This window comes from Mastomys coucha, unplaced genomic scaffold, assembly GCF_008632895.1.
Source record: "Mastomys coucha isolate ucsf_1 unplaced genomic scaffold, UCSF_Mcou_1 pScaffold22, whole genome shotgun sequence".
NCBI lineage: Eukaryota > Metazoa > Chordata > Mammalia > Rodentia > Muridae > Mastomys > Mastomys coucha.
In genome coordinates this window covers 46,055,789-46,065,495 of record NW_022196905.1, presented here as the reverse complement: position 1 = coordinate 46,065,495, position 9,707 = coordinate 46,055,789, and the positions used below count along the sequence as shown (strand labels likewise).

The 9,707-nt window shown below is 44.5% G+C and overlaps 1 protein-coding gene across 3 annotated transcripts in view; it reads left to right on the top strand.

Moving 5' to 3' along the window:
* Positions 1-9,707, top strand: part of Ccdc149 (coiled-coil domain containing 149) — a 98,100-nt gene that overhangs the window by 37,634 nt on the left and 50,759 nt on the right. The window lies entirely within an intron of this gene.

Below are 9,707 nucleotides of genomic sequence, written 5' to 3'. Positions count from 1 at the left end.
GCCCTCCTACACAGCCCGTGGTCCTCCTGCACAGCCCATGGCCCTCCTGCACAGCCCATGGCCCTCCTGCACAGCCCGCAGCCCGTGGCCCTCCTGCACGGCCCGTGGCCCTCCTACACAGCCCGTGGCCCTCCTACACAGCCCGTGACCCTCCTATACAGCCCGTGGCCTTCCTGCACAGCCTGTGGCCCTCCTTCTTGACTCTCAGTATTTTGGCTTTGCCTTGATTTTCATGGCTGATCTTTTCAATCCTTTTGCCTTATTTCTGTTTGTTCAAATGTTTCGTGTTTGTTCCTTTTTTCCAGATAAAGCTGAGCAGTGCTTCATCACACCTTCCTTTGTTTCTCCCACACGTATCCTATTGAAAGTTTTGTGAAAGTTGTTTCATTAAATCGATTGAAGTGAACATCTAAATTACATAGATGATTAAAAGGATATCTCAATTTAATTTCTTTTTAAATTCCTTTTTAAATGCTGGTTAATAGTAAATGCATTTAATCTGTTAATTTATGGATGAATTTGAACTTACTTCTATGTATGTGTGTGAAAGAGTGACCTTTCCCCCAACACAGCTTTCTTAGGTCTCTTAATTTTCAGTTTTTTTATGTTTTTATGCCTTGTACTGTGTTAGAGGTTTTTATATGCTCAGATGGCGGTAATGTTCATGGTGGTGCATTCTGGGTTGGCAGACCTCTTCACTTGAGCAGGACTTCAGAACTGGAGGGTGTAATCCAGAACACAGAAACCAGCTGTAATGGTTACCCCCCCAACATCCTATGTTTATAACTGATGGGTGTCAGCAAACACAGTTGTTAACATACAAGGTATTGCATGTGCAATTCATAGGTTCATTATCTTGAACTTTCTGATGCTGGTAAACATCAGAGCTCCTCTCTCTCTCTCTCTCTCTCTCTCTCTCTCTCTCTCTCTCTCTCTCTCTCTCTCAAAACACAGACACACACACAGAGACACACACACACACGAGAGAGAGAGAGACTTTCATCCTTAAATAGTAGCACAGTCCATGTCCACCTGTCCAATGCTACTCACTCCTAAACTCCTTCCTGCTCTGTGTGACTAGTTTATAATGCTCCATGTTTGATCTAAAGTCTAATTTTTCTGTGTGGCTAATTGATGTTTTTTTCTAAACAAAATTACATGGGAGTTTATCATTACCGTTTAAAAAACTGAAATCCTTAATCTTGGCTGGCTGGGTGTTTTCGATAGCTGTAGGCAGTCATCTTCCCTGTGATTTCAGAGTTTGTTAGTATTCATGAAGGAGTTTTCCAGTTTTAAGTGCATTCACATTCTGTGACTTTATAATGACACATTTACATTTACTGAGGAGAATCTGATGAATTCCAGTTAGTCTGTCAAGCCGCATCCTTACAGTTCTAAAAATACAAGTTCAAGGTGCCAAACATGAGCACTGTGGCTTTTAATATGGTGTTCAGTTCCCATCTCTTTGGGAATTAATATGGAGCTGGAGCTTAAGCTGAGCATCTTTCCTGCATGGCTCGGAAATCACTCACTAGCCCCATGAGATACAGAGGGGTGTTCAAGTAACAGAATTCTGAACTGTGCCGCTGGTCAAGGATGTGATGGGCTTATGGATCTAGATGCTCTGAGATAATACAGGCCAAGGGCTATGTGGTCAATAGTCTCCTGGGGTTGTTAGTCCCTTTCTCTCTTCTGGGGCATGTTTAGCAAATAAAACATGTCGGGTGCCCAGATAGACTTGAAATCAGATAGCCAATGAATAATCTTTTAGGATAAAAGTACATTCCATGCAATGATGGGGACACACATACTAAAATGTTAAGTTATCATTTACCCAGAGTTTAAACTCACCTTACCTAAGAACTTGTGGCAACTATCAGGGCCCCTTCTTCTAGTGGTCAGCATCAGCCTCCTTCTATCACTGTATCCCCTGAGCAGGAGTGACAAGATGCCCAACGTTCAAGCCCTGCTCTCTAGGTTGGCCCACCAAGGCCATACTCTTGTTCTTTGTCCAACCCCAGGGTATTATTATGATCATTGGTTTAGATTAGTCATCGGAGATTGGAAAGACTGTTAGGGGTTAGCAATTATGTACTCTAGACTGTGTAGCCTCAAGAAGGTACCTCTGGGCACCTCAGCATTCCTCTCCATAAAATGGGATAAATATGACGCCCGCTGTACAGAGTGTTCATGAGGGACAGATGATAGCATGTAAAGAGTGCTCAACTTAGTGCCTGGCCCAGGTTAGCTTTAGTGAAAGCTTCTTTCCCTTCCTCCACCTCCTCTTTCTTCTCTCCATCCTCCTCTCCCTCTTCTCTTTCTCTCTCTTCTTCCCCCCTTCCTCCTCCATTTATTTATTTATTTATTTATTTATTTATTGATTGATTGATTGATTGATTGATTGATTTTGCGTTTTTTGAGACAGGGTTTCTCTGTGTAGCCCTGGCTGTCCTGGAACTCACTCTGTAGACCAGGCTAGCCTCGAACTCAGAAAACCACCTGCCTCTGCCTCCCAAGTGCTGGAATTAAAGGTGTGTGCCACCACTGCCCAGCTTTCCTCCTCCCTTTAAATAAAAGTCATTCTATTCTAGGATGTTAACTGTCCACCATGGCTCCTAGCTCTCTAAAGGACATGCCATCCTCTTGGAAGCCTTAGGGTTGCATTTGGAGTTCAAAGTAGCTTGGGCTAAAGCAATGGTTCTTAGATCATAGGACCCTCCCTAGAGGCAGTACTTGTAAGAGGCAAAAAAAATATAGCTGATCTTGGAAGTAGGAAGACCAGCGTGAGTGGTCCTTGGCCTGGAGAATAGGAAGACTATCATGAGTGCTCTAGGTCTGTCCTCCATGTCAACTCTCTCATTTACCATCTCATCTCTTAGTGGCCTGGTTTCTTTTTCAGAGTAGGCAGTGTGGCCACTGACTACAAAGGGATAATATGGACATTATGCCTTTAGCCTTGAGAAAAAGGCAGTTCCCTGGGTCTCAGGGGAGAGTATAGGCCAGGATTGGGTTAGGACTCATTTTAGGGTTAGACAGGCTGGATAAGGCTTGCCACAGAACTGAAATGGCTCTCACTGTGCCCACCACATGGATACTAGTAGATAGTGTCATGGTCACCCACTTTATGTTCCTTTTGTATGATCTTTGAGTAACATACACTAAGCACACTCAACCTTATCACTCATCCCTTCTCACTATGTTAGAGTTGCTGTGGGTGACCTCGTTTAATTCCTGCCCAGTCAAGTGCAGCAGGTTATGGCTATGGTTGGTGCTATCCGACCAGGGTGGAACTGGAAGCTTATGGAGGTCAAAGAAGTTACACACGCACAGCAAGTAGAAGTCATGTGATTAGCTGGTGAGGAAATAAGAGTGTGAACTCTACCATGCACCCAGCTGCTAGTGGGTGACTGCTGGGTTTCTGGAAGATCTTGGTGAGCACTTTCATGCTAAGGAAGGATCTGGGGGGAAGAGCCAGAGCCAAGCCCTTGACCTTGTTGAACTTGTGCTGTCAAAGTCACAGCCCCTTGATCTCACCTCTTGTCCTGGTGTCAGCCCCTCACTTCCCAAGGTATCCTGTATAAATGAGCAATAATACATTCATTATTAAGTCTAATAGTGATAACTGTATATAAGCCAGGAAACAACATCATTAAATATAGGATGGTAGACAGTAATTGTGCAAAGGAGAGAAAGCTGTGGCCCAAGAGTATGTTCTGCCTGAGTACTGGAGGAATAGGTCATAGACTTGGCATCAGGAAAAAGAGGCCTTTTCCCCTTTAAAATACTTTAAGAATTTGTTTCATGTTAGCTAATGGGCAGGTGAATGGTTTTGACTGGTGCTGTTAAAGTCACTTTGCATGAGGTTATTCAGAACGGGGAAGAACATTCAGCTGCTTTTTTTTTTTTTTTAAACACACTGATTCTAAGGTGACTTACCTTGGAACCTTCCCTTCCCATTTACCCAAAACCAGACAGTACACGTGTTTGTAAGGGGAAGGAGCCATGCTTATTTCCTAAACTGCTTCATGAGTCGGAAGTGGGTGCCTCCTAGCCTACGTTGTATATTGATCCCAGATGTGAGGCAAAAGGAGCAGTATTTATCCCTCCAGCTGCAAAATGAATGCACCTGGCATGAATGGACAGAACTGAGCCAGACTGGGCTGCTGTGTTAATGGAGGCAGCCTGGAGATCACAAGATATGTGCACTGGAAAGAAGATGCACACTTTGCTTCTTGCTGCCTTGTCATCCTTGAGTCTGCGGTAGCCATCTCTGACTTGGAAGAGCCTTTCTAGGATCTTCCCTGTTCATTTCTTGGAAGAGAAATGCTGTGACCACACCTTGTCATACCTTCTCCATCATCTCACCCTCTCAGGAGTCAGAGATGTCTCTGCAAATATGTACAAAGCCCCAAGCCCTCACTCTAGAAGAAGCCCATTAGCTTGTCACAAAAACTTGCCTACCATTTCATGAAGTCATAGTTCCTCTGTGGCACCTGTGTGTCCTTGGCATTCCTCAGGCTATATGTTAGGATCTGTAAAGGATTGAGGGTTCTTCACATATTTAGATATCGAACAACACACTCTTAGCCCTCAGAGTGCTGTGTGCTTTCTAGGAGGGCATCAAAGTGTCCATGCCTCTGTGTGTAAGTCATTGTCCTTTCATCTGAGATGTCCCTTTCATAAAGGTAGTACCATGAGCTTTGGTGGTATCTTCCAGTCCAATGAATTCAAGTTAATATTTTGCTTCTGGATGGCTGAACTGGGAAGAGCTGAGCAACCCTTCTGAGCCTCTATTGCCTCCTTATCAAAATGAAGATAATAATGAGACATAGTCATGAGGTTCTTTTGAGCAACTTCTGCAGGATGGCCTCTATTGTACTGAGTTAGTCAGAGTTCTCCAGAGGAACAGAATTCATAGTATGATTCTATATATCAATAAATTATAATCAAAACGCTTGAGGGTTATTTTGGGAGCCACTACTAAGCAGTAGCAAAATTATAATGTCCAAGATCAGGCAAATATATACAACTTATTAGAGTGATTTACCAGTTATGGTCCAGCTAATCCAACAAAGGCTGTCTAATGACTGCAGAAAGTGTGGCCCATATTAAAGGTAGACTTTTCCCCCTCAAAGGAGCCTAATTAAAAGTGGGTCTTCTCACCTGGAATGACTTAAGTAAGAAAAATTCCTTATCAGTTTTCCCAGCTACTTGAGTTTTAGTTCAAGCGGACAACCAAGAGTAACCCTCCCACATGCTTTGCCTGGTGGTTGGTGAGTGTGTGGTGAATGCCAGGTCTTTTATACTTTTCTTGGGATGCTCCTAGGCCACACAGCAGGTTCATGGAGCAAGACTAGACTCTAGAAGACTGTGATGTGACAGCTTGGTTCAGAGTTTTGGTTCTATCTTTGATTTTTAGATTGCTTGAGCAGGAACAAACCGTGGTCACCACTGTTAGCCTTAGTCCATTTTGAAAGTCCTGTTTAGACCTAAGCAGTGGTAGAGAAACAGAAATGGAGGTAGGATTTTTACACTGTGCTGTTGTAGAGAATCCACCAGAGAAGACTACTCTGATACTGGTGTAAGCCAGTAGAGAGTCTTCAGTAGCTGATGGTGACAACACTGGGTGTTCAGGATCTCTGAACCTTTTTCAGAGCAAACTTTTAAGCACAGGAGTTGAGCCTGGGTTGATGAGCTTCAGGCAGTGAGACTAAGACTACGGAAGCCAAGGCTAGTGCATTTGGAGACTTCCAGAACTATGGACTTTGCTGGATTAGGTCTTTGTTTTTGTTTTGCCAGGTGGTGGTGCCTAAGTGCTAAGTTTTATGGCTTGAATGACACTTCCATCACGGTGCCGATTGTGCCAAGGACTGGGCGCCTATTACATAAGTTAGCTTTGTTTCTGGTGGCCACTAGCCTCTGACCATAATTTTGTCTGGCTTTTTTTTTTTCTCCTTCCTTCCTTCTTAATCTCCTTAAAAGACAGACTTCACGCTTGTAAGTTCTAGGAATATAGTTGTCATGCCTCCCTTTTGGACCTTGGAATTCTTTTTCAAACAACTCAATTTCCAGCGGCAAATCACCCGTTAAAGAAGCTGTGAAAAAAACCCAGACAACAGCGATTGCACTAATAGCTTCTCGTGGGATATTGAAATGAAAACGTCTTCCCGTTACTCCAGGCAGAACTGTACACAGTGCGCCCCTTTGCACTGTGCGGAGAGATCACGGAAAGATCTCAAACGGCCCTTTAAATATTTTTCTTTTGCTAAACAAGCACTTTCCATGAAGGAGACAAAGGGGAATCAAGATGCTCTTGGGTTAATCTTTTTAGGTGATGAGATTCTTTTGGGTCACATCAGCACACCCATCCTCCCCCAGAACTCCTTCTTGAACAGACAGTCAAACACATCTTTAATATCTTTGTCTTTGGTTGTTTGATTTCAAGCACAAGTACCCTGGGAGGCATCTCTCCTGGCTCACTAGGGAGCCTTTGCTTTCTTGCCTCTAAAAAGGAATGGCTTATTTATACAGTGACATGCGCAAGATGACAGCTCTGGGGAACATGGAGTGTAGAGTGGCCCTGTTTAGGAAAGGAGGGAGCCTTTTATTTCAGTAGCAAAGTCGTCTTGGTCAAGCTTATTTTAGTCCCCAGGGCCCACAAATCAGAATGACTTTGTACACTAATCCTGGTTTGATGCAGAGAACCTTATACTTCCTTCAAAGACTCCAAATGCTTTGAGGTGTTCTTTTATAATACTTTGAAGAGAGTGACTTAACTGTCACACTAGGGAAGCTAGAAGGCAATCCAGGTCCAGCTGTTTCAAGCCCTCTCCCTCATGACTGTGATTCCCTATCATGATCTACAAATCCTCATAGCGATTTGGCATGGAGTGTGGGAGTGCCATGACTCATAGGCTCCACAATGTTTCAGGTGCTTTTGGGGGTCCCGCTTGGTGTTTAATAATGGCAGGGAGACTTCTGTACAGTTTAAGCCTGTCAGTCTCTTTGCTGGGGGGCAGTCTCTCCTTAGCTAGCCATTTCGACTCCCCTAGTCTAAAACACTTGGGTGATACTCTGGGGACCACTAGCAAGCAGAGGCAAAACCGTAATGTCCTAAATCAGGCGAATCTTCATTTGAACTGCACTCTCCCAAAGCCACTCAATAGGTTTGCCTGGAAAGACATTCTTCTGTGAGGGCGGGGGAGACTGAGGTAGGAGGAGGCTACTGAGTTCTTGTGCTACCCCAGATGATGCACAGAACATGCTCTCAGTGGCTGGTGTTTGTAAATAAGAAACCTGCCAGTGTAACAGAAGCTAAAGCTTTGGCAGTCTCTCTGAACAGGGGGCCTCGCTAATCAAGTTTCACTCAATTACTGCTAACATAGGCGTTGTCACTGGACCAAGGCAGCACAGTAAGAGCTGCACTTAAATTTGCCATCAATCATAGACCTTAAGAACACTGACGTCTCATCAAATGTGGGGTGGGAATATTTTTTTTTTTAGTGTAGTTTTGCTTTTTCTAGTACTTTGCTCTATGGAAGTTATGGATTCATAGGGCCCAGGGTTTAAACTTCCTAATGTGATACAACTCTGCAGTGCTTTCTGAACCTGCTCTGCATTTCTTCCTCTCTTTCTTGAGGAAGTCATGGATTTGCTTTTCTTTCTGTATCATTTTATTTTTATTTTACTTTTGACTTCCTATTCTGATGGGTCTGCAGATTGAGAGGTATATTATAGGGCTTCCTAGTATACATCATTTATTTATTCATATAGTGTGGTGTGTTTGTGTGTGTGTGTGTGTGTGTGTGTGTGTGTGTGAGAGAGAGAGAGAGAGAGAGAGAGAGAGAGAGAGAGAGGATGTGTGAGTGTGTTCATATGTGCATGTGGAGCTCAGAAGTCAATCTTGGGTGTGTTCCTTGGGAGCCATTCTTGTTCTTAGAGACTGGGTGTCTCCTGGGACCTGGCACTCTCTCACTGTATTGATTGACTGCCTAGAGAGTTGCAGGGACTTCTCTATTTCAGCTTCCCCAACACTGAGATTACAAACATGCTTTACCATACTGGGATTTTATGTGGCATCTGCAATTCAAGTTCCCATGCTTGTACAGCTTTTGCCCACTGACTTATCCTCTCAGCTCTGTCATTTAAAAAACACACCATATATGTTCCTTTGTTTCTGAAGGGAAACAGAAGAGCAGTGGATCTAGGGGAAAGGGGAGGTGTGGGACAATTGGGAGGAGGGGAGGAAGGGGAGGATGTGTTAAGGATGTACTGTTTGAGAGAAGAATACATTTTTACAAAATTATTATTTGTTTTTTTTGTTGCTGTTGTTGTTTTGTTTTCTCGAGATAGGGTTTCTCTGTGTAGCCCTGGCTGTCCTGAAACTCACTCTGTAGACCAGGCTGGCCTCGAACTCAGAAATCCGCCTGCCTCTGCCTCCCAAGTGCTGGGAATAAAGGCATGAGCCACCACTGCCCGGCAAAATTATTATTTGTTAAGTGTGTGTGCGTGTGTGTTATGTGCATGTATGTGAGTGCGAGTACCTGTGGAGGTCAGGGGTATTGTTTCCTCCTGGAGCTGGACTTGCAGGTAGTTAGGGGTATTGAACTTGGGTCTTCTGGAAGGACAGTGCACACGCCTAACGGCTAAGGCTGAGCCATGTCTCCAGCCCAAGTCCTAACGTTTTGTATTATGATGTAGACTAACCTTTTCATGGCTCAGTGATTAAGATCATGTGCATCTAATATATTCCAGAGGACTTGCAGAAGGGAGACTATGCCTCCCTCATGAGAATTCCTAATAGAAGGTGGCTAAGAGGCTTGGGTGAGAGGTGTTGGCTCCCTGATGGTTCATATGAGCCATCAAGAGGTTGTGACAATTGCCCTGTGCAGAACATCCCCAGGGCACACTGTTCTCAGAGTAAGAGCTGGCCTGGGGAGTTGTACCTAAGCAGGTACACATATGTCTTCGGGTTTCTATTGCTGTGATTAAAAAAAAATACCATGACCAAAAGCAACTTTGGGGGAAAGGGTTTATTTCACTTCACAGCTTATAAGTTCACCATCCAGGGAAGCCAGGGCAGGAATGTGGAGGTAATAACTGATGCAGAGGCCATAAGGAGCCTGGAGGTAGTAACTGATGCAGAGGCCATAGAGGAACCTGGAGGTAGTAACTGATGCAGAGGCCATAGAGGAACCTGGAGGTAGTAACTGATACAGAGGCCATAAGGAGCCTGGAGGTAGTAACTGTTGCAGAGGCCAGGGCAGGAACCTGGAGGTAGTAACTGATGCGGAGGCCATAAGGAACCTGGAGGTAGTAACTGATGCAGAGGCCATAGAGGAACCTGGAGGTAGTAACTGATGCAGAGGCCATAGAGGAACCTGGAGGTAGTAACTGATGCGGAGGCCATAAGGAACCTGGAGGTAGTAACTGATATGGAGGCCATAGAGGAACCTGGAGGTAGTAACTGATGCAGAGGCCATAGAGGAACCTGGAGGTAGTAACTGATGCAGAGGCCATAAGGAACCTGGAGGTAGTAACTGATGCAGAGGCCATAGAGGAACCTGGAGGTAGTAACTGATACAGAGGCTACAAGGAACCTGGAGGTAGTAACTGATGCAGAGGCCACAGAGGAACCTGGAGGTAGTAACTGATGCAGAGGCCACAGAGGAACCTGGAGGTAGTAACTGATACAGAGGCCATAAGGA